The 24,952-nt window shown below is 40.3% G+C and overlaps 1 protein-coding gene across 2 annotated transcripts in view; it reads right to left on the bottom strand.

The window, feature by feature from the left end:
- Positions 1–24,411, bottom strand: part of AST-A (allatostatin A) — a 33,913-nt gene extending 9,502 nt beyond the window's left edge. For both annotated transcript variants that reach the window (XM_089739438.1, XM_089739439.1), the window contains exon 1: positions 24,307–24,411. The gene's annotated coding sequence lies outside the window, so the exon portion shown is untranslated. The remainder of the gene's footprint in view (positions 1–24,306) is intronic.
- Positions 24,412–24,952: the final 541 nt, after the last annotated feature.

The raw sequence follows: 24,952 nt of genomic DNA, 5'->3' as shown, positions 1-24,952 counted from the left end.
TTTATTTATTAAACTTAATGTATTTATCTACATTGGCGGACTTGATGCCTAAGACATTCTCTACCAGTTAACCAAAGGTGTAAGTAAAGTAGTGCAGAGTAAATAATATTCATTAACAATGTCCATTAACATAGTCAATAAGGGTCCATCATATTGGTCCGGGTCCAGTTTTGAGTATGTGGTTTCGTTAATACGTCTCAGCGCGACACCACTGTGCCGGGGGCGCCCTGTGTCTCCGTGACCAGCGTGAGCACTCGCGAACATAAACTGATTTACATATGGAAATACGTTAAGGTTTAAACTTTGAGCTTTTAAACTTTACGATAAACTTTATGTAACTACGTAATGACAGCTTTAGAACTACAAGTTCGAAAAGACGGAAGTGAAAGTTCTGCGCAGCCTTTTGAGCTTTTGAAGCGTTGTTTTCAAGTGAATTCGAATACTCGTAGTAGAGATAATTTATAAAAGTTTCTAAGCTTAAAGCTTATTGTGCTCTTGAAGTGTATGTTAACTGACTAGGTTTCGTGTGGCGCATTCGGGAGTACGGTTTCAAAGCCAGCCGTAGATCAGCAGAACTAAGAATATGACAACACTTCATGCCAAAATGATAAATCTGAAATGTATTTATTGAAAATAATCTATAAAATAGTTTAATCTATAAAATATAAATATCATGTTATTAAAACATAATTGCGTTTAGGTATAAGTATTGAAGCCATTCTAAGATGGCAAATAATAATCCATATTTTATGTAATATATGTTTCTTTTTTTATTGCTTAGTTGGGTGGACGAACTCACGGCTCACCTGGTTTTAAGTGGTTACCGAGCCCCTAGACATCTACAACGTAAATGCGCCACCCACCTTGAGAAGATATACGTTCTAAGGTCTCAGTATAGTCACAACGGCTGCCTCGCCCTTCTAACGAAACGTATTACGTGGTACGTACCCATGCGGACTCTCAAGAGGTCCTACCGCCAATAATTACGCAAATTTTGCCGGTTTGATTTTTATTTCATGATGTTATTTTTTCGGATAAAACGGCAATATGAAATATCTTATAATAAATTGAATGAATAATAAATAAACTTATTATAGTGTTCAGAGCGCGATACAGCCGACGCGATGACGCAATAGATGAGCCCACTTTACCCCACTTCGGACTCCTGATTAGTGACGTCACAACATACTATTACTGAAATATTTTCAAACTACCTCCTAAAACAATATTATTCAATCATAGGCTGAATCCGACAACATCTCTATGTGCATATTTTAATCTAACTTCCCGTTCATGTTTTCGCTACGAACCAGAATATTACAACTACAAACGATGATAATGTAAATAAAACAAAGAAAGTTAAGCGCTCCAAGTGTTTTCGAAGGATAACAGTATAGAATTCGTTAACTAGTGGGAGTGGGGAACCACACTAAGCGGACTGGAGGGTGCAAGGGTTGCGTGCTGTACTGGACACTACTTGTCTCTCGTCGGCGTCAGGCTGATGAGCCTGCAGCCTAAAGTAAACCTTATGTTGAGTTCTGGCAATGGGCAGCTTAAAACTACGCGGGTTGTGTGCCAGTCTACCAAATTATATTTCGTTCTGAAATAGAAACACAATCAAGAAAGCTTTAGTTCCCGCAACGCTACGCCGCGTGCGCCGCGAGCCTGACGAGGGATCAAATCAGCGGCTCACCTGCCGTTAGATGTAACCGTAGCCCGTGGCCAACACAACGTCATTTTAAGTACCCCAGTATCAAGTTCACTGGAAGAACGTATTAACCGACACTGTCAAACGCGGGACGATTACAGCCGTATCTCCACGAAATAAAGTCCAAATGAAAATGAAGGCGATGTAAGAAAACGATAGAACGCCTATTAAGGTACGTGCTCTATCTCGAATCAGTTTAATGACACGAGAATGTCTCATCGAGCTTCGACCAACAAACTAATTGAACTTTAAGACAAAAATAACCATCAAATTTACCTTTGTAAGCCGTCCTCCGAAATGAACTTCTAAATAACTGAATTACAGAGACTTATTCAATTGTTGGACGAAAGACCAAATGCCATTCGAAAATACCGATTGTACTAATGATTGATAAAGTATATCAAGTGGGTGAACGGTTCATGTGGCGTCGTGCTAGACTCAGCGCCGCCGCCCGCGTCTGTGCACGAGGTCCCTCATGGGCAGTGAGGGCCCAGGCCGGACTGGGGTCCCCATCCGTGCCGTCCAAGACTACGCCCTGCGACGAATTCAAATAACATCCCTGTAATTACCGCGACAAAGTTAATCCTAAGATTATATGGATGTGGCGCATATAATATCGTGTGAGGGTCTGACCCCCCGCAGCCCTCGCTCGGTCAGAGGATCCCGCTGATTGAGATAAGACAGGCTCCTTTTAATCACATCACATTAATATTAAGGGCTTATTAAGTAAAATGATATAATAAAGATTGAGATTAGAATGTTTTATGTTGAAACACAGCACTGAAAGGATATACATACATATTTACTATGAACAGATAGCCGAATACACCCTTCATTACTACAAAGCACACGAGCAGTTTTCTCTGGTTCGTCGCATGTGTTTCAAAGCTCATTAGTGTACAGAGTTTCTCGCTGGATATTCTAAGTGGGTCGCGTTTCCGATTCGGTGGTAGATTCTGCGAAGCGCTGCTCTTGCTAGGGTTTGCGTTAGCAACGTCCTCAGGTTAGAGCCTCGTGAGCTCTCCTATTAATTATTATTGGCATAGCCCTTGACGTTATGAGTTTAGTAGGAAAAAAAGGTCCGTGATTTCAAGTTCGTCAAGTCTATTCTTGAAGAGGTTTAGTATTGGTTGGTAAAAGTTGTCGTAAGAACTTTTTCAGGAAGCTCGCTCCACGCAGCCGCAGCTCAAGTGGACTGAAACTGTCTCCGCTTTTTTCTCTGCTTAACAGCGACGAACTTAAGTTTTCGGAAATTTTTATTTATATTAAACTAGTGGATACACTACGGGTCTCCACTACAGTGAGCAGTACGTTAGTGTTTTGTTAGCCCACTGAGTTTCTCGCCGGATCTTCTCAGTGGGTCGCGTTTCCGATCCGGTGGTAGATTCTGCGAAGCACTGCTCTTGCTAGGGTCAGTGTTAGCAACTCTCCGGTTGAGCCCCGCGAGCTCACCTACAAACGTTAGGGTGAAGCTGAAATAGCTTCTCAAGGCCATCAGCATAGGTAGGAAAAAGTGTTTTGAAAAATAGTGTCAAATTATAAACAATCGAACCTGCAACTCCCCGATTATCATGCAAGCTTAATGCCACTGAGCCAATAACACGATCAAAGTCTGTGTCGACAATGAATAATTATTCAAGATTAATTTCTAGTCGTCGTACAGACACACGAGATATATTTTAATTTATATGTTAATGGCTTAACACGATGACTTTGACGGCTTGTTGATGTCTTATTTACGAGGTCATTCATAACTACGTAGGCATCGACAACAAGATCCGGTATTAGGCTCAAGTTTGAGTAGGTATCCTTCTACGGGGTCACAGCGCACCCTCACACTAGACTTAGGGTATCTGGGTGTTAGGGAAGGATATACAGTAAGGATGATGTTACAATGGTATGGCTACCTTGTTGGTCAAGTGCTTACTTTAAAAGTATTGTACAGAAGCATATTGCTGGATTGATTGCTTTTCGTTCGTTGTCCTACAGTGACTGGGTACTATTAAGTTCGACTTAAAAATTTAGATTATTAATGATTATATATTATTATATAGCTATATAGTTAGGTAATGAAAAGGTCAAGTAATAATCAAAAGGGTGTCTTTGCTTTCCGTCCGAATGCGGATATATACGCACTCACACACACACACACCATACACACACAAATACTCACTTACACTTTAGTGTCCATAACATTATATAAATTTCTTGATTGGTACTTATACTATAGTGTCATACTTTCATCGCGCTTTAAAGCTACGAAGAAAATGTAATCCCCAAAAGTAAAATGTTGACTTTTTATACGAGTTATTAACCTGAGCTCAATGAGCTCTAAAAGTACTAAAAGTTCCGTCGTAAAAACTACGAAACAGTCGAATTTCGTTTCATTAATGATTTCCCTGAAGACAGACCGGACTGCGGTAAGGTGACGCCGAGAACTTGGGAAATTATATCCTCACCTAATGTAAGCGTCTTAATTATTAAATTATTGAGTACATTTATATAGTGAGTACGCTGCCTGGTTGTGGACGACCTAGTGTCGTACCTGTATATTTTAAACCTTGTGAGTCCGCACGGGTAGGTACCATTGCCCTGCTTATTTCTGCCGTGAAGCAGCTATGCGTTTCGGTTTGAAGGGTGGGGCAGCCGTTCAATACTGAGACCTTCGAATTTATATCTCAAGGTGGGTAGCGGCATTTACGTTGTAGATGTCTATGGGCTCCGGTAACCATTTAATATCAGGTGGGCCGTGAGCTCGTCCACTTACCTATGCAATAAATAACTAATTCAATACTGAACGTAGCGCACTACATGCTTGTGCCAATGTCTGATGTCGTGTAGCAATATGCCACAGAGCCCACGCAGCAGTACTGTGGGACAGTACGTACATACTCCTCATACTGGAGTTGCTCGTAGCACGCATTGGATCTTAAGTCTTTAATATTCTTGTTCACAGTCTATGACGTCGAAAAGAAAATTTGAAGGCTCATCCGTTTGCAGCGGTAGCGCACAGTCTCGGCGGCCTGTACAAACAGATTTCGCCTTGTTATTTCAAACGTGTACAATGTTGTGATAACTTTTCTTTGAGAAAATTTACAAAGGAGCTTTCTGCGGCGGCCCTCGCCTCACGTGACTCGCGCATGCCACTGCTCGGCCGGGTCGCGGGATGTTTTATTCATATCTTAAATTACCTTTCTTTAATCCTTTCCAGAATAGGTCAAGCGGTATGGCATCAAGAGGCATTAGAACAATCAATAGCGAGTATTGCTAGAATAAATCAGAAATATCTCGGAGTGTGTATGCGCGATCGCTTCGGGATTGTTCCGAGAGGTATAGTATCGACATGGTGGTATTGGTCGCGTTGTAGGATTGAGTTATTGGGACGACGCCGGCGTTAAGGACGCCACTGAGTCGCTCAGAGCGCGACTCCGGGTCGTGATTTGAAATCAAATACTTTAATGAACGAGATTAATTTTGTGATGTCTATGGACTACAGTAACAATTTAACATCAAATAAGGCGTGGTCTAGGTTAACATAAAAGCAAAGGAACTTTAGAGATTTTGTTGTATTTAATAATTTATAACAAAAGCTTTTTAAAGCTGTACAATAGTTTTTCCTATATCCCTGATGTCAGCGATGGGCGATCAATGGCCAAAAGGCAGCCACTGCCAATGCCAATAATAGCGCGTAAATAAAGAAATTTATCTCCCAAGGTTGTCGGCGACACTTGCGGTTTTCGGTTACCACTTAGCATCAAGCGCGTGTGACATCGCGCCCGTTTGGAATGTAAAACCTAGCTTTGTCCCTATAATTTTGCTTAACATTGTTTGCAATCCCATCCGCTAGTAAGTGGTTTCCTGTTTGCGAAGGATCATGTAATACTATCGTAAGTCCAGTCTGTTCACATCTATCGTGAAGTGATTCGAGTGTTATCCGTGTTCAGATTCAAGCGAAATTTTAAACGGTTTTATGAAACCTTATGCAATTGAGACTCATCAAAAATAAAAGCTATCACGCTTCTGATTTCAATATGGGGTAGATAAAATGCCATGAAACGGTTAGCTGTTCACAATGAAGCCAAACTTTTGGTTTATGAATACCTAACTGAATGCGACCCGTGAATACCGATAGCAATATTGTAGGACCTAAGCTTCATCACAATCGTAAAAAGGACGAGCGAACACGAGCATGACCAAAACTGTTGCTTATACATAAGTTATCCACGTTAAGGGGTAAATTTATGATGATGCCAATATCCCGAGAGATCTTTAAAATAAAACCCAAACAAAAAAGTGACGATCGACCTCATGTACAGGAGCCTAAACTCCAACTAGGGACCTCGTGCGTGCGCGCGAGACGAGGCACGTTAGAGTTATCTACGTTTATATTAGAAACGAGAAAGTTCGTATCTTTGAATGTTTCCACTCAATAATGATATGTAATTGCCATGAATGAAATCGTCATTACGGATCCTCCCGATCCATTAATGGTGCTTTTAGGTACCACAAGCACCGGTCACCGTCCTTGTCGAACCCGTCGCTTGCGACGAAGGGTTCGACGAGCAAATTAACCCATAGGTAAAGCCCACTGAGTCTCTCGCCGGATCTTCTCAGTGGGTCGCGTTTCCGATCCGGTTGGAGATTCTGCGAAGCACTGCTCTTGCTAGGGCCAGTCTTAGCAACACTCTGCCTTGAGCCCCGTGAGCTCACCTACACGTTAGGACGAAGCTGAAATAGCCTCTAACGACAGCATATAGCTTGGATTAACAAATAGAATAAGTTTTATAAATGACGTGACCCGGGCGACACATGCGGATATCTAATAAACGCGACATTCTTGTTCGCACGCTCGTGATTTTACTTATCAACAAATCTATAACTTGCTTGGTACTTTACAGACGAGAGAGTGACACCAGCGACTTTGTGTCCGGGGTAAATGCAAACTCATCAATTCAAATTTACGTAGGAGAGACCGCGGGGCACGTCTAGTATTGCATGTAACTTTGTTAGGGACTCGTTGGAAGTTTTATGAGCTTTCTTGTACTTGGAGATGCAGCGCGTTGAAGAACTCGCTCATAATACATATTAACTTTCAATTTATAAATTCTTGTGGAATGTAGTTTAGAAGTCTACGGGTGTCTATGGAATGTAGATTAATGTACGTTAGCATTAGGTCGTGGTTTTATTTTAGTGCCTTCGAATGTATATGAGCATATGGCACATGTGCTAAATTTCGAAGTCGTCGTGGCCTAAAGGATAAAGACGTCCGGTGCAATCTTGTTGAGTGGTCGGTGTTCGAATTCCGCAGGCGGGTACCAATTTTCTAATGAAATATGTACTTAAAAAAATTTTACAATTGACTTCCACGGTGAAGGAATAACATCGTGTAATAAAAATCAAACCCGCAAAATTATAATTTGCGTAACTACTGGTGGTAGGACCTCTTGTGAGTCCGGGCAGGCAGGTATGTACCTACGTTTTAGATGTCTATGGGCTCCAGTAACCACTTAACACCAGGTGGGCTGTGAGCTTCTCCACACATCAGGAAACTGTTTGTGCCACAGCCACTTGTAAAAACTATAGAATTTCTCGGCTAACTCACTGCAACTGCAGCTTTGTCGACTCTATTAACGATGTCAATAGCTGTGTTGTATTCCTGATTTCATTTTTCAGACATAGCTCGCTGTGGTAGAGTGTTGGCGTCTCGGCTCCGCGAGTCCGAGTCGGTGGGACGTCAGCAATGCCAGGGGCGAAGTTAGCCCCTGTCCCTTTATTTAATAAAGCGTGGGTGTAAGGTGTTGAGGTCACTCGCATCAAGCGGTGCGCGGACAGCTACGGAATATTCTCAGGAATTACGTACGTGCCACCCTCAGCTTACTTCCTTCAGCTGAGTCTCGAGCTCCTTTGCTTACCCGAAGCAATAAGTTAATTTCACGTTTTGAAAAGTTTTCGAGACATAGACACAGGACACGCACTCTCACTGATATTATGTTTAATGACTAGAACAGATCTGTCGTATTAGTCTGATAGCATTGTGCTGTGTTCACATTGTTTCGCGTGGGGCTGTCATATGCAACCATCCCTTTATTATCCAACTATGGTGACGATACGTTCAATGTATGAACATAAATAGGGATTGAAATTATCACATAAGAATCAAATAAACAAAAAATATTTCATATCAGTTATTGTTACCATATTTCTACCAGCTAAAATATTCTCGTTCTGTATTTGTCGAGCGGGACGATAGTGCGTGATGTCTATGATAAATTGTTATAGCATTTTGTGCATACACGTATGTACGATAGACAGATAGACACATAGACAGACGAGCATACGGCCCATCTGATGGTGTGTTGTGTGCAGCAGTTACTTATATCCTTGACCAGACTCCTAAGTCTGCCTTACGAATATATTAACACATATTGCTTCCATAAATTAAATATTCAATTTCTTAATCAATAATAACCATTGCTTTCCATAAATTTGTTCAGAAGCAAGCAAACTGTTGAGAAATAAACAAAAATCACATGTACCCAACGTCCCTGTTCATCCCAGTTTCTGAACGTGGTCGTGAAACTATGAAAATGTTTTCAGAGAGATGTCAAGTAAATAAAATATTACATGCATCACAAATATTGGACGTAAAATGTTAGGTTTATTCGAGGATGAATCTTGGTTCTTTTTTGTTTTATTCCGACCACGTTTCTACCGCCACACGCCTCTAATACTGTTAGTAGATGGAGGACGCCACCGCGGCGGCGGCTCCGGGACCCACTGCATCCAGGACTTATCGCTGAACGTGTTTTATCATTTGTGTCCGACTGCCCAGCGCCCAATAAGTAGTGGATTGTTTCAGTCTCACGTGTCCGCTCTGCGCGACTGGACAACGCTAACGTTTAAAACAATTCTCAAAGAATTATGATGTAGGCTCGTCGGCAGTCTCCCGCCCGCGCCCCGGCACAGATTAATAACTTAGTACATGGTCGAGGAGAGTCTCAATTATTCTCTAGAGGTACATTCAGAAGCTTAATTTACTGAGCTTAGGGAGAAATTGTGGTTATTTTATAGTGTTTCGTGTTGTTGTTAATGGTAGGTAACGAATGCTGAAAGGGCTTGAATTGAATTACTTCTAAAGTGTACGAATTACGTTTGTTGAATGCTCGAAGAGGAATACATTATATTGAACCGGTTACTGCGAGACGCATAGTCCTGAAAAATGATATTTTTATGTGACCGGGCTCTTGTCTATAGACCGGCAGTACCAGTAGCCTCTTGTTCTGAAGGGCTTTGGGCTAGCCGCTTATCGCCAGATAGGTTTTGAACTCGTCTTAATTTCAATATACGACTCAATATACGACAACGAAGCATAATTAACAAAGAACATTTGCACAGGTCAATCCAAAAATGTCTAAATATTCTGTCGCAAAATTAAAGTCTCTAATAAAAGCTCGCGTCGTTTCAAGCCAGGCTCATAACCGTTAAGCTTCACATAAGCGGCACAACTGTAGCCCTCTACCGAAAAAGCTCAAAATAAAAGCTTCATTGATATGTTTAAATGAACATTCGGACTAGGTTTTCATTTTGCCTCGAAAATGAAAACGTTGCGTTTGACGTTTCAGTGAATTAGAGCTTTCAAAAACTCCAGAATTATTCTAGTATTCCATTATTGAACAAGCTGTTTGTTCTTGATGTTTTAAGGAAGATATTATAATTAAATGGGGACAATGCTTTGATTAGAGACAGCGCAGATATTGTGGATACAAATGGTTTTAGAGTCTTTGTCCTTGGTAAGTTAGTCGCTTGAGAACGATCGACTTCCATGTCGGCAATAGTCGGGAAATTCACAAAACGATCACAAACTAATTTATTGACTTTTAGATGATGTGTATCGGGTCAGTCAACAATGGTCAACATTGAGTTAAATGTCAATCCTCTTTTGATACTTGAAATTGAAATGGATTTGAATTTTACTTACTAAAAAGCTCAATACAAGTTTTGTGTTTTAAACAAGATGTTTTTATTTATTGCTTAGATGGGTGGCTGGCAAGCTTACAGCCCACCTGGCGTTAAGTGGTTACTGGAGCCCATAGACATCTACGTCGTAAATGCGCCACCCACTTTGAGATATAAGTTCTAAGGTCTCAAGTATAGTTACAGCGGCTGCGCCATCCTTCAAACCGAAACGCATTACTGCTTCACGGCAGAATTAGGCAGGGTGGTGGTACCTATCCGTGCAGACTCACAAGAGGTCCTACCACCAGTAATTACGCAAATTTTCATTTTGCGGGTTTGATTTTTACTACACGATGTTATTCCTTCACCGTGGAAGTCAATCGTGAACATTTCTTGAGTATGTATTTCATTAGAAAAATTGGTACCCGCTTGGGATTCGAACACCGGTGTATCGCTCAACACGAATGCACCGGACCTCTTATCCGTTAGGCCACAACGACTTCAAAATTTGAATAGTCGAAAGTTATTAAGAGCACGTAAGAATGTCGTTTCGTCGTTAATATTTGAAATTAATCTGAATTTCCAGTTCGCTGATGTTAAGCGAGCGTGTCCTATTGAATTTGTCGTCTTATTTCCTCGAACTGATAACAAAAGTTCTTGTGATGTTACAGATCAAAGGCATACTGATTGCACAAACGTTTGTAAGCCGTGACCCTTTGTATATTGTTGGAAGTGTTTAATTATTGTGATGACGCCGGTACTCTAGTCTGTAAGGCGCCCGCCCGGTACAAGTCAGTGAGGGTTACTACTTACTTGTGTCTATGGGTTAGTTCTCTTTTGAAGTCGTCATGGCCTAAAGGATAAGACGTCGGTGCATTCGTATGACGCGATGCACCGGTGTTCGAATCCGGCAGGCGGGTACCAATTTTTCTAATGAAATATGTACTTAACAAATGTTCACGATTGACTTCCACGGTGAAGGAATAACATCGTGTAATAAAAACCAAACCCGCAAAATTATAATTTGCGTAATCACTGGTGGTAGGACCTCTTGGGAGTCCGCACGGGTAGGTATCACCACCCCGCCTATTTCCGCCGTGAAGCAGTAATGCGTTTCGGTTTGAAGGGCGGGACAGCCGTTGTAACTATACGTGAGACCTTAGAACTTATATCTCGAGGTGGGTGGCGCATTTACGTTGTAGATGTCTATGGGCTCCAGTAACCACTTAACATCAGGTGGGCTGTGAGCTCGTCCATCCATCTAAGCAATAAAAAATAAAAAAATCATAATCGACGAGTTCGATGAGGAAGGTGCTTGGTGCTTGATGGACCTAAAAGCGCCAAGAGTGGGTCCGGAGTGAATGGTTGTGGGCGACGGCGGCTTAATGTTGTCCCGTCGCTGGGGTCGGATATGATATTAGCGGCGGTCAAAATAACAGAGCTAAATTCTAATTCAAAAATAAATATACAAAAACAATCAATTTTGTAATTGAAAATTCTGAATTATACGACGGTACAGTCGAATACGGCGTGTCATAAAGTTTGAACATAGAGCACGTTGCGAATGTCCAAAAGGACATCATGTTCTGCAAATAAGATCCTTAATGACAACTTAAATGTTACAGAATCCTTTTAAATTTTTGTAACTTAAGTTAAATTATATTTCTTTCGATCGACAAATGCTTATACATATTTTTGCATGATGCGAGCAAAATAAAAATCCTGATATTTCACCTAAATTACAACTGTCTTGAGAGGCAGGTTCAGATCGATAGTAAATAAATAATTTATTATTAGGAAATCTATTAAGACTGCTACGTTTATCACCACTCGATAAAATGGCAACTTTAACGGCGATTAATCTGTTTTATATCGCTCCCGTGTGACTTTATGACACTGTTTATTGTGAATAGGGAATAGAGAAGAGGGGGAGCAACGCATTCATTTTATTTAACAGCTTCCACTAACAGAGACCAAGAGATCGATCCACTGTTCGATGTAAGAGTGAGCAGAGCGACCGAGTGCTTGTACCGTAGATAGTTAAGTGCCGCAAGAAGTCACCACCCACCGTACCCAGCCGTCCGGGTCCACAATGCTCCCGCACCAGTACAATTACTTGCATAGTTATAAATGCGGTGGTGATTTTCTAGGACGTTATCCTTCCGAATTGGTTGCTGATTGCGGAATCCGAGCGTGTTATCCTTTAGCTCAGGACGACAGCAACGAGTATGGACGAGACGATTATAAAGACATTATTATTTTCACGACTCGCAAACAAATTTACGGCTTTATCTTAAAGTTTCGAAGGTAATTTGTGTAGAACCGCGATAATCTATTGTTGATTGATCATTACTTGATTGTGAGTGATAAAGTCAATAAGATGAATCAACAAGCGCCATCCCTCCGACGCGTGCTCTATGCTGTTTGCAGCGCGTTATTAATTAGTAGATGCTGATCGTAATTTACAAAATTTGTTCGCAATCTGTTTGTTAGCCTCAGATGTTCCTGTACACAGAACAGATGTAAACACCAGGCTGTACAGAGTTGTTTATTGCCACTTGTATGTTGTAATTGGAACTAATAAATTGCCAAAGATCCTTCAAATTACTCACGAAAATATTGAAAAGTGGTTGTCTCCGAGTGAAAACCTCCGTTTGGTGCAAGGTGAGGTGTACCTACATCTGTGACTGGCGACTGTTACTGCATTTTACTAGTTAGCACACTGCTATTTATCTATCTATCTATATATATAAAAATGAACGGCTGGACCGATTTGGCCAATTTTTAGTCTTGAATTGTTTGTGGAAGTCCAGAGAAGGTTTAAAATGTAAATAAATATGAAAATGCTCGGAATTAAATATAAAAATAACAATTTTGTTTTTCCTTTGATGTGCCCCCCGTTGAACCGATTCCTTTTGTATGTTTTAAGTTTATTTTATACAAAAGTTTAGGTCTTTTATTTATCGGTTGAGGCACTACGAAGTCTGCCGGATCAGCTTGTAAAAAAATAAATTATCTGCTTGGAAAAATCCTTGGTATGATTAGCATTTTTTTTGTTTCACTTTGCGGTCTCCGGCGTATCGAATACCTCACAATATGTTGGATGTGGATGTAACATTCGTCGTAGCTGTGCCAATACTAATAAATCGAACTACAATATATATTTTTAAATTTACAAATTTATTTTCAATGTATTTTCGAAGGAGGGTCACTGTAGGATGTTACACATATTTATGATCTATTAGGATGATCAGCATCCGCTGAAACGAGCGATTTAAATCTCGATTCCATTGAATATTTTTTTATTTATTGCTTAGATGGGTGTACGAGCTCACAGCCCACCTGGTGTTAAATGGTTAGTGGAGCCCATAGACATCTACAACGTAAATGCGCCACCCACCTTGAGATATAAGTTCTAAGGTCTCAGTATAGTTACAACGGCTGCCCTATCCTTCAAATCGAAACGCATTACTGCTTCACGGCAGAAATAGGCAGGGCGTTGGTACCTCCCGCGCGGACTCACAAGAGGTCTTACCACCAGTAATAATAATAGTTAAAGCAATACTAATTAACGTCGGAATTAGACAGAACCAAACCGTCCGCGTTCGTATGTATGTGACGCGATGCCCGGGGGAGTACTTCAGGGGTGGAGTGCCCCACCAGCGCTACGATTTTAATGTTACTCGGGTTTGTAAAAGTTAGTAATGACGACGCCATATGTGACCTGCGTTGCGCAGTCTACAACGCTAAATGATAATAGAAATATTGTGTTTATTAAAGGGAAGCTATGAATCGTTTTCTGATGTCAACCAACAGTTTTATTAGAATCGATCATGTAGCGGGTAACCGTCATACTACACAAGATATTGGACAGATGCCTGAATCTCACTGACTACATTTTTAAGATAAGTTTGTAAATCTACAAGTTTCGAAAAACAACATAAGACCGTCGGTCTACCGAGCAGTGTTACAGCTTCTGGTGAAAGATCTTCCCTTTGTCAACTAAATACACTCTGAGGAAATTAAAGCTTTAAAAATATGAATGGTCCGTTAAAATATATTCGTTTAAGGTTTTCTTTACAACTTGTAATGGTACCGGCGCATTTAGAGCCTCAGTAAAAAACCTCAGGAACTCGTTAACAAATATTTTGGAACGAAGTTCCTTACGGCAGGCTTGGAGGGGATAGGAATTTTGCTGCGCGACCGAACTGAAAAAAATGTGATAGTAAAACCGTAAGAAAAAATCCGTGGAAAAAAGTGCGTGGAATAAAACCGTTAAATGAGACGTGCGCAGGCGCGAGCGCGACAGTCGTATACACAAGCGAGTAGTGTATAATACCTTTCTCTTTCTCCCTCTTTCTTTTCGTTCTCTCATCCCTTCTCTCTCTATTTTGTAATTATTGGAACGAAGTTCCTTACGGCAGGCTTGGAGGGGATAAGGATTTTGCTGCGCGACCGAACTGAACAAAATGTGATAGTAAAACCGTAAGAAAAAATCCGTGGAAAAAAGTGCGTGGAATAAAACCGTTAAATGAGACGTGCGCAGGCGCGACAGTCGTACAAGCGACTGTCGCGCCTGCGCACGTCGTATACACGAGCGATTATATGTATACATTTATGTATATCTATATATTTATGTATATATATTTATATAAGTACTATGTATTATGTATGTTACATATACACATAATATATGTTTAAGTAATATCACCTTCACACTACACCTACCAAGCTTCATCTCTGCACTCCCGTAAGGTAGACTGTTAGAGAATGCCTATGGCATTAATTCCGCCTTTATACTTTCTAGTATAAGAAGTTATAAATAAAAAAATATCTTTCTCTTTCTCCCTCTTTCTTTTCGTTCTCTCATCCCTTCTCTCTCTATTTTGTAATTATTTCTATTCCTATGTAATTTTATGTTGTCAAACAAAAATAAAGAGACATATTTTGTTATTTTAATTGATAATTTGAATTACGATTTTATTTTTATTTTACGTAATTTATTATTTCCTAAAATACTGAATTTCCTAAATACTTTCCTGTACTTAAATAAAAACTAATCAGCAAAATTTAAGAGAAAAATCAAGAAAACCAATATAAAATTGAGCACGTTTTTTTTTTGCAAATTGTGTCGATTCTACATTAGCCGAAGGAACTTCGTTCCTACCTGGTGTCCCACGACACCACATAATTATTTATTTATTGGATTTGAGGTTATTCGTTGTATACAGATATTGATCTTTGATTTAATATTTTTTTACTCAAATTGAAAGGTCAAGAGAAAATAGACCCTCTGAATGTTTCATTTTATGTTGAGCTCTTATTACTTTTTGTCTTGATGGAGAGGCTGTATCAAATGTACTCAATTGATTGAGCGCTAGTAGATGTAATATTTGAAGTAATAATGTTGTCTTTGAATGAGTATCAATTTGAATTAAATTGGATCCAGAAATGCTCATTAAGCCGCGTGTGCTGGTTCTGTTAACCCGAAGGCCTCTGCTTCTTGTTATGTTTGAACGATTGGCTGTCTAATGTGTTAACGACGCGTGTGTGCGGGGCCGTCTGCCCGCCCGCCTCACCGGAGTCACAGGTTCGACAATTTACGCGACTACTGCTGTACTTTAATTGCCTTGAAAATACGTAGCCATTGATTAGTTCCAATAAGGCGAATCTAGTATTAAGTGGATGCTGTAGCCCAAAGACATTACAATTTGAATGTCGTCAGCTGTAAGGTATAAATATCTATTTTATAATGTAATAACTGTCTCATCCTTCAAACCAGGATGCATGATTTCTTGGCGGCAGAAGTGTTCAGGACGAGGGTACCGGCCGCCGCACCCTCACAGCGCGTCCGTATTCATGATTTTTCGAAATGGTGTACTAGTGAGTACTTGTTTTCAGCTGTTTATTTAATCTACTTATCAACAGCAATATATTACATCACATTATTATTATCAATATATACTTAACATTAGGTGGGCAGAAAGCTCATCAGCCTTGGGCGGTTAAAATGAAATGCTCACAAATTTGTTATCGCCCTAGACATCTGAAGAGGGTTCACCAGGAGCTGACACTTAAGACTGATCTTCAATCGGAGGTGAGAAAGCTTGCATGAATATTTAAAAACATTGGTTTCTTGACGGCGCAGTCTGATACCGACGAGTGGCAAGCGCCGCGTGGACCCCGTGACGTCACGATGTAGTGTGACGTCACGATGTGGTGCGACGGCAATGACGATGCTGCTATGTTCTCGTATGCACATTTTATAGAAAGTTACCTAGTTCGGGCTGATGCTTATATTTAAACTGAGAAGGATCTCTGGAGTATATTTGATTGATAGACGATAATCTCTTTGAAAATATTAGTGATTCATGTATCATTTCAGAGCACACGTCTCAAGGTAGGGAATCGTTTAATATCACAGGGACCATGGACCTGACTCACGGTCTACGCAAGTAATATTTTCCATGGGAAATAAACATGACGAATTTGAATAATTGGGAATTGTGAACTGAAATTGATTAGCGTGTGATTAGACGCTGAAAGTGATTCTATAAGTCGAAACCAAGATTAGCAGTAGGTAATATTGAAAATAACGTAATTTAGTGTGAGTAGAGCAAGTCTAGTTTAATTGGATTGATAAAAATAAACAAGGGGTTAAGTCGCAATACAGGCGCACTCATATACCTAAACTAAAACATAACTCGGTATATCTTCTGGAATTAGAAAAAAAAGTCTCATAAAGTTCGCTATTTCCTGTTAATTTGAAAGCGGTTTCCTACAGTGTTGCTACCTGCGTTAGTGCACTTCCGAGGAGCCACCTCTTCGCGCCGGATATAGACGCCCGGAACCGGAACTCCGCCGGGGAGACGCAGCCTCCGCGAGACCTCACAATCCTCTTTGTTTTTCATAAAAGTTTTCATTTAATAGTTTTTAATGTGAACTAGTGCACTGTACTGGTTAGTGATAAAGTCAAAGGAGGACTTTAGCGATGTACATATGTATGTTTGGTGATCTGTATACATCCCGTTCATCACTACTTTATTTTCGTAATGAATGTGTGAGGTCGCGCGGCGCGTGTTGCGGGGCGAAGCGCCTTAAATGTGGATAAACGAATCTATACGGATATAATAAACGAGCACTCGGATATTCCGTATTTTCTAAAAATAGCATTTTATGAGTATATCTCTAATTTGTGCAAAATATTTGACGAACGAATACAGCACAGTCGATTACACGAAGCAACATGTAAGAGTGTTATTTTCACTTTAGAGACAAAGGATAGTATTTTATGTTAGCACATCAACGAAAAGGAGACCGAAATAGTTATCATATATTGTGTGCTTGAATAACATGGGACTAGGCAGCTGCTCTATTACTATGTGGCTTCCGAATAATCTGGACGGTCTCCACGGCTGGGCTCCGTGGGACGCGACAACACGCCAACAATATACTTTCATCTATTGCAGTGCACACTGCAGACCAAGCGATCTACTATACCGCTATATCTATCAAACGATGGATGTTCTAAACATTACTTACTTTTTCGCAACATCCGATCATTACCTTAAGCTATTATTACCACAAATGAGCCCTTAAGAGTTTTCTTCACGTAAGAATCTTGATAAAAATTAGTCATTCCCTTATTGTGAATACACAGTACTCTACTGAGTACCTCGTATGAGGTTCAAATCGTAAGGAGCAATCAAGGGCTAAGTCGTGAATGTCGAAGGAGTGGCCACTTTTGTACTCAACCTCTCGGTTCTCCTTAAAGCTGATGTGCTTTTATACTTTGCGATATTTCAAATTGAAATTATATCAGCGGTGGGTAATTTCAATGGTCATATCGGTGAATTTATTTCCGCAAATAGCAGATCTTTATCTGTGAAGTAGCCGTTTTACAATACTGGTCGTCTGGTAATGGTAAATCTATGACTGGCAACAATTACTGAATACAAATTAATTTTAGATTATTATAAAATTGAAATTGGAAAATTGGATTCTTTTTGATAATCGTAAATGGTCATCGTGTTAGTGAGATCCTGGTTCGGCATCTAGGCAATGCCTCAAATGAAAGTTTACCCCTAAAAAAATGATGGTCCCTGTTTGGTGGTCTAGTGCCGGTATAATCAATTACAGCTTTTCACTAAACGGCACCAGCACTGCAGCGATGCGCGTGTGGGGGCGCGTGTTCAACTCCCAACTGTGTATGCACTCGTCCAGGATTCACAAAGTTAACACATTTTTGTTTATTGTTGTTGTTGAATATTGTTTTCCCTGTGTTCGCTACGGCTTCAGGAGTCTACGTGTATGACTGAAGATACGATCACTAAGATACGATCGTCAGTATTGTATAAAGAGTAACTGTTGACGTCATCATTCAAATTCGCGTGACGTCACAACGCCGTGATTATGACGACCAAGACTCCCGTAGATGCAACTATATACTCTATCTTTTTTACATAAGACTTTCTTTTTAAATACAGCTTTAAGAGCTCTGCGTTTTGAACTAGGACCGGGTAAATCTGGGTACACAGTCTACATGAGGGCATATGCGGCACGTTACAAGAGTGTTACGGATCAATTGTCAGTTAATTTTTTTACTCTTGTTATTCATTCCATATTGATGTAAAGGCCCAGCGCACTGGTGTGTCTGAAGCACTAAGTAACCAGAGTGTGCCATCTCGTAATGTCATCCCTTTAACGGAGATTGATCCTCGCTGAGAGAGGAGGAAGATGAACGTGTCAATCAGAGCGTCGTGGAAAATCTATTTACGATGTAGCATTATTTAAAAAATATGGTTAACTCTAGTCTGCTAGAAGAATTGTTTAACTAGCCGGTATGGACCTACTGCAAGACACGCACGGCTGAGACGGAGCACTTTCTTGGCCTAATTTGATTTAAACTTCTTAATATCTTAAATAACTAAGACAGTAATTAATTTAAAACAAACGTACACTTTTGTATTGCCAGTGGAGGTTTCTTTGTAAAACGCGCGTATCTTTAAAGTCGACGCCCACTGAGCGGATCAGGTCAACTCCTGTCTCCCGAACTTAAACAACAAATTTTAGCAAGTGTCTGTAGTGAGAGTCACAGCCTAATCTCCTAATAATGTTTTTGTAAGTAACTATAAATTCAATAGAAAGTATTCCATTTTCCAAAAACCTTACAGACTTTGTATTTTTCATGATTCCAGTACATCACTCTATTTCAACCCTACCCACTAAGCGACTCTCCTGTACTCTTTCATGCGATGTCCGATCTCTATCCGGGATCAGAACCCGATCAGACTAGGGTCAACACTACAACCAGACTCTTATCGCCACTCCTAGGACGAAACCTTGCACTTCTTATTTTAAAAATGGCTTCCAACTATACTGCAATTATTCATCTCTTACTATAAATGAACTCGAGCTAATCCTTTCTCAGTGGTTTTTTTTAAGCAATAATCAAGCAATAAAAAAAACTACTGAGGAAGGATTAGCTGAAGTCCATTAATAGTAAGAGATGAATAATTGCAGTATAGTTGGAAGCCATTTTCTTAGATGCTTATACTAAGGATTGGATGCTAAGGATGCTAGACCAGGACGAGTGGCAGCACTTGCAGCCGTCGTCTATTTGAAACGGCTACAATTGAAACCCAACAGTTGTCGGATCATTAGTAGAGGCTCTTCCTCAAACAAAATATATGAATTAAATACAAGATACGGGCAAAACCGTAATGAGAGTTGTAAGTAATTGGAACAAGACTGCGCGACGATATCCCAAGACACGTTCCGATGAACAATTTGAAAACTCGTGTCAGAGGGGATTACACTGTAAGCAGCCTTCTGTTGTAGAGTTACAGCTCTTTGTAAAGAAGATCATCAACAATGAACCGAACATCTGTCTCGGTTTCGTGGGAAGGAAGTACATTTATTTATCCTTATGTTTTGGAGTCCTAAGGTAGACGGCTATACGGTGCGATGACCACTCAAAAGAGATGTTTGAGCCCGTGTTGTAAAGGCTACAAGGCTCCTTTTGATCTGTGGGTGGGGGCGGTGCAATTCAAACCTGCACCCCGAGTTCCAAGCTCGACGTCAAAGGTTATGATGGAAAATCGTTTTCCTATTTTTGTGTTGACTGACATACGGCTAGTTTAATGGTTACCCGTGAACACCGTTATCCTTTGGAGATGTCAGATCAATTGCATCTGAAGTACTGAATCGTCCTCGATAAACTGGAAATATAGGCAGGACAGTGGTGCTCGCATCAATAGGCATGACGGTTTCACCCGTGGACCTGTCGGATCACATCACTAAAATAAATCACATACGAATTGTATCATGTTATACTGTAACGAAAGTTAAGAGCAACTCAATCCTCGCTTTATTTAGTCGCCCTTGGGTAAGAAGCACAATAAATTTGCACAAAATATTTTTGAGTCAAATAAATGCGTCAGGCGCGCCTCAATCAACCCCTGATTAATGATTCCACGTACACTCGCCTCCTCATGCAGGATCCTGAACGTGATCATATATTATTTAATTTGTTCACATTTATGTCTAAGTCCTTGTGTTTGAATATTCTGTTTCTGAAAAATGTCAACCGCGATGGATGTGATTTTTTATTTGATTTGTTGTACATTGAGATTTCACTAGGTGCGTGCTCGGAATTTGCAAACATAAAATATTTTAAGATTAGGTCCATATTTGCGAGTATTTTATTGATATATTCATGAATATACAAATTTTTGTCATAATTTAGAATGCCATACATCGTTTTATCGTATTAAAGTGACTAGAAGAATCGGCAAAAAACTCATTTACACCAGGTGGGCCGTGAGCTCGTCTAACCATCTTAGCGATAAAAAAGGATGACTTAAAGTGAAAGAAGCAGTTCTGCAGTACCGAGCATAGGTCCAGGGACCACGGCGGGCCAGCCTGCGGGGTCGGAGCCAATGCACATCCGCTCTAGATGTACTATGCTGTATGCATTACCAGCCAACACGGTCCTGCTTATATTTCCAGTTTTTCGAGGAGGATTCAGTGCTTTAGATGCAATAGATCTCACGTCTCAAAGGCATATACATACAGATGTATACTTTTTTTTATTGCCATTGTAGGCAGACGCTCATACGGCCCACCTGATGGTAAGTGGTCACCGTCGCTCATGGACGTCAGCAATGCCAGAGGCAGAGCCAAGCCGCTGCCTACCGTTAAATACTCTCCGCAAGCCTCGTTTGAAGATGATTTATGTATAGAAATGGGTGAATTTGTACCAGAATCCTTTAGTTTTAATTCAATAGGATATTGTAGAACGCTTTCTGAATCGCTAATGAATTGATTTAGTACATATCGATAGTCTCTGTCTGTACTGTTCCAACCCCCGTTTGTGATTCTATTAGATTTAGAGAGGGCCCTTATTGTATCTTGCCCAGAGCTTGTAGTGGACTACAGTACTCAACTACTGTTTATTTCACTTCAATCTGATGTTCTAACAACTAGTAATTGCACTTGTTAACCAAAAGTAACGGTTGCCGATTTTAATTAGATTATGCAGCGGAATACCAATTTACCGGACGCTGTGCCGTGTCGTGTAACTGACTGAGCTCATGATTTGGCTGAGCCTCGCTTGGAGAAGGCCTGTAGCGACATGAACTGAACTTCTATTGTTGTCCAACACTGCGTGTGGTTTTGTGAGAGGCTAACGTGTAACTGTTTTTTTTTAATTGTAATAATAATTCCTGTCTGTAAGCCACATAACGGCTATTTCCATAATCTACTAACATTTCCGTGAGATTCATCTGTGGTGGAAGTATGCATACTTAAATTTCTACTTCTTACACCATCAGCTCTTGCTGGCTCGCAACTCTTCTCTGCATATTTTTGCCGAGAAGCAATCGCGTATTTCGGTTTGAAGGGCAGAGCAGCCAAAAAGACTGCAATCATATATTATATTTCAAGATAAGAGTGCAGTCTCTAAGCGTCGGCACACGTCGAAGTCATCGTGGCCTAAATGATAAGACGTCCGATGCATTCGTATGTAGCGATGTACCGGTGTTCGAATCCCGCAGGCGGGTACCAATTTTTCTAATGAAATACGTACTATAACAAATGTTCACGATTGACTTCCACGATGAAGGAATAACGTCGTGTAATAAAAATCAAACCCGCAAAATTATAATTTGCGTAATTACTGATGTTAGGACGTCTTGTGAGTCTGCACGGGTAAGTACCATCGCCCTGCCTATTTCTGCCGTGAAGCAGTAATGCGTTTCGGTTTGAAGGGCGGGGCAGCGGTTGTAAGTATACTGGGACCTTAAAACTTATATCTCAAGGTGGGTGGCGCATTTACGTTGTAGATGTCTATGGGCTCCAGTAGCCACTTAACACCAGGTGAGCTGTGAGTTCTTCCACCAATCTAAGCAATAAAAAAAAGCTGGCCGGCTGCCCAAGCAAGCACGATTACAACAGAACAGTGTACGTCAATAGAAAAATCATTTTAAATATGGCTTCTTCTAGCGCGCCGCCATAACTTTATTTCCGATTCGGAATTGTAATTCACAGCTGAGAAGAGCCGGCAAGAAACTCAGGATTTGATTTCTCACAATATCATCACAATATTCTTTGCACATGAAGAACTGGATGAAGCAGATTAGCTAACAGTAGACGTGCCGGTGATGTTGTTGCGTGGAGGATGGTTCACACAGACGTGGATTATATAATCTTCGCTATTAAAGTCCTTAATTTTAATATTTAAACCGGTAATGGTTAAATTGTATATCTTAAATAGCGGAGAATGTTGCGGCTCCGTGAAGGGTATTTGTTGGTGGCTCGCTCGCTGACACCGATTTCACACGACAAAAGGTGACTAAACATCTTCATTGTTGTACTTTTGTTGGACCATTAGATTAATATTGGTAATGGATGTTTGTAATCAATGGTTGACATGATTTGTTAATACCGTTTACCATCCATTCTCGTATTAATAACTTAGTGTTATTTGCTGTTAGCGACTTCGGTATATAGTTTTCCATATTAGGCCACGCATAAGATAAAAAGGTCTCAACAGACTCTTACAGAGCCAAAGGACTGCGGCATCAGTAGATAATGTACGTACTACATGCCTTGGAGTTTATTTGTTTCTTTAAAGCTTCTAAGCTATGTAGATAGTCTATTGTGGCAAATAAGTTGGTATTCAATATAAATTCGTTGTGTCTTGATACATCAAGAGCCTTCAAAAGAAAGGAGCAGAGTACCTCACGACCGGTCTGCTATAGGATGCCGCTCATAGACATTACGAAGCGCATGTGACTGCCCTTCTTGACATTAAGCTAACGTTTGAATATAATTTCACTAACATATACCTTTCAGACCAGGCGCACGATCAGGGAGGGCGCGGTGCCAGTTTGAGGCCCTAGTCCGTAGGATTGATGTACATAACATTAAATTTACACTGTGAAGGGGCACTTAGTAAATGTAATAAGCGATGGTGGAGGCTTTGTGAGTCTGACAACAAAAACATGAGTTCTACTTTCAACGGCAGATTAGCTGTGCAGCGTGGTCCGAGTCCGAGCAGTGTGGTCGGGGTCTGGTCTGAAGGTGGTGGTGTTGTGATGTCTGTAGGCTCCGGTAGGCATATAACATCTGGTGGCCCGTGAGTTCATCCACTGCCGAATGTATGGAGGTGGTGGAAATGGAACGCGGATTATATTCAGATGTGTGCTCAGTGGTGGGACCAGCTGTATCTGGTTAGTCAGCTCGCGTCAGTAGAGCGGCCGCCATGCAAAAGACCCGCAGGACGAGACATTAATATATGACTGAACGTGAATATACTTGTAGTACGTAAAAACGCACATACGACTGTCAGGAAAATGTGGTACTTGTCTAGAGCCGACCCGCGACCTCCGGGTTGATTCAAAGGAGTCAATTGCTCAAAATAATCTATAGGTATATATAAAAATGAATTGCTGTTCGTTAGTCTCGCTAAAACTTGAGAACGGCTGGACCGATTTGGCTAATTTTGGTCTTGAATTATTTGTGGAAGTCCAGAGAAGGTTTGAAAGGTGAATAAATATAAAAAAAGCTCAGAATAAAATAAAAATAACAATTTTGTTTTCCCTTTGATGTGTCCCCCGTCGGACGGATTGCTTTTGTTTGTTTTAAGTTTATTTTATACAAAAGTTTAGGTCTTTTATTTATCGATTGAGGCATTACGAAGTCTGCCGGGTCAGCTAGTGCTTTATAAAATCGATTTGAAACTATTATAAATTGTTGATTTTTGTTTCACGAGACCTGTTTGTCGATGGAACTTTAAGTAAACGTTTGAATGCACTAATGTTTAGGGATCCTCTACACAAAACTTAGCTAAGGTTGTCGTAGCATCTGTAAGCAGTGGTGGATCTTTACTTTTACATCGGTTTATGAAGTTATTTTGTTCGTGATTCATGTTTCTAATAAAATTTAATATACATATAAAAACGACTTACCTTTCTCAACAATAAAAAAAAAAATATAACTGAATCATTTATAGTACTAAGTAATATTTATTAAATCACACAAACGGTATTATTGTACATTTGTTGGAACGAGACACGTAGAGAAATGAAGTTTAGTAATAGTTTTGAAAAGTTAAAGTAAATAAAATAGTTTCGACTTGCCTGTGTCGATCGAAGTGTCGGGTCGTGGTCGGCGCGAGGGTCGGGGACTGTCCCGGAGGCGCTGGGTGTACTGGGCGCGAACACTCCGCGGAACGCTTATATAGGGCGGGCGGAGCGTAGGGCGGAGGCGGGACTCTATCAGGCTTTGTACTTTAGATTTCTTTTTCAGTTTTATCCGACTGCCCAACAATGAGGGTATCGTTTTTAAAGCATATAGGTACATACATAATATATATGTATTTATGGCAGGTTCTAAATCTTAGCGCAGCATATTCCAATACGGCGTTCATTTGACTACAAATTGCCCAAACATGTTTATCATTTAAAGTCGGTATTTTATTTTCTAAATTAGTTTTTCTCCTTCTTTACAACGGAATAACAAACTTTGGTGCTATTTTAGTGTGTCGTATGTTCGATACAACTAAAGTTCTCTGAAAGAATTTAGATTTTTATTGGTACGTAAAGAAACGCACAAAAGATTGAGTTGGTCAGTCAGCAGATAACATCTATTGTAAACTTAAACCGTATGTGTGTTAAAATTTTGCGAGCCGTGACGATTTGCTTGTTAAGGCCTTCTTGAATTGCAAAAGTTTTGATTTTGGATTTACAATCTTTGTATAATAGGTTGGGGAAAAAGTTTTTTCGC

Source organism: Bombyx mandarina, chromosome A1 (genome assembly GCF_030267445.1).
Source record: "Bombyx mandarina strain Sakado chromosome A1, ASM3026744v2".
NCBI classification, from domain to species: domain Eukaryota; kingdom Metazoa; phylum Arthropoda; class Insecta; order Lepidoptera; family Bombycidae; genus Bombyx; species Bombyx mandarina.
The sequence above is the reverse complement of the archived record's forward strand: the minus strand, read 5'-3'. Positions and strand labels throughout refer to the sequence as shown.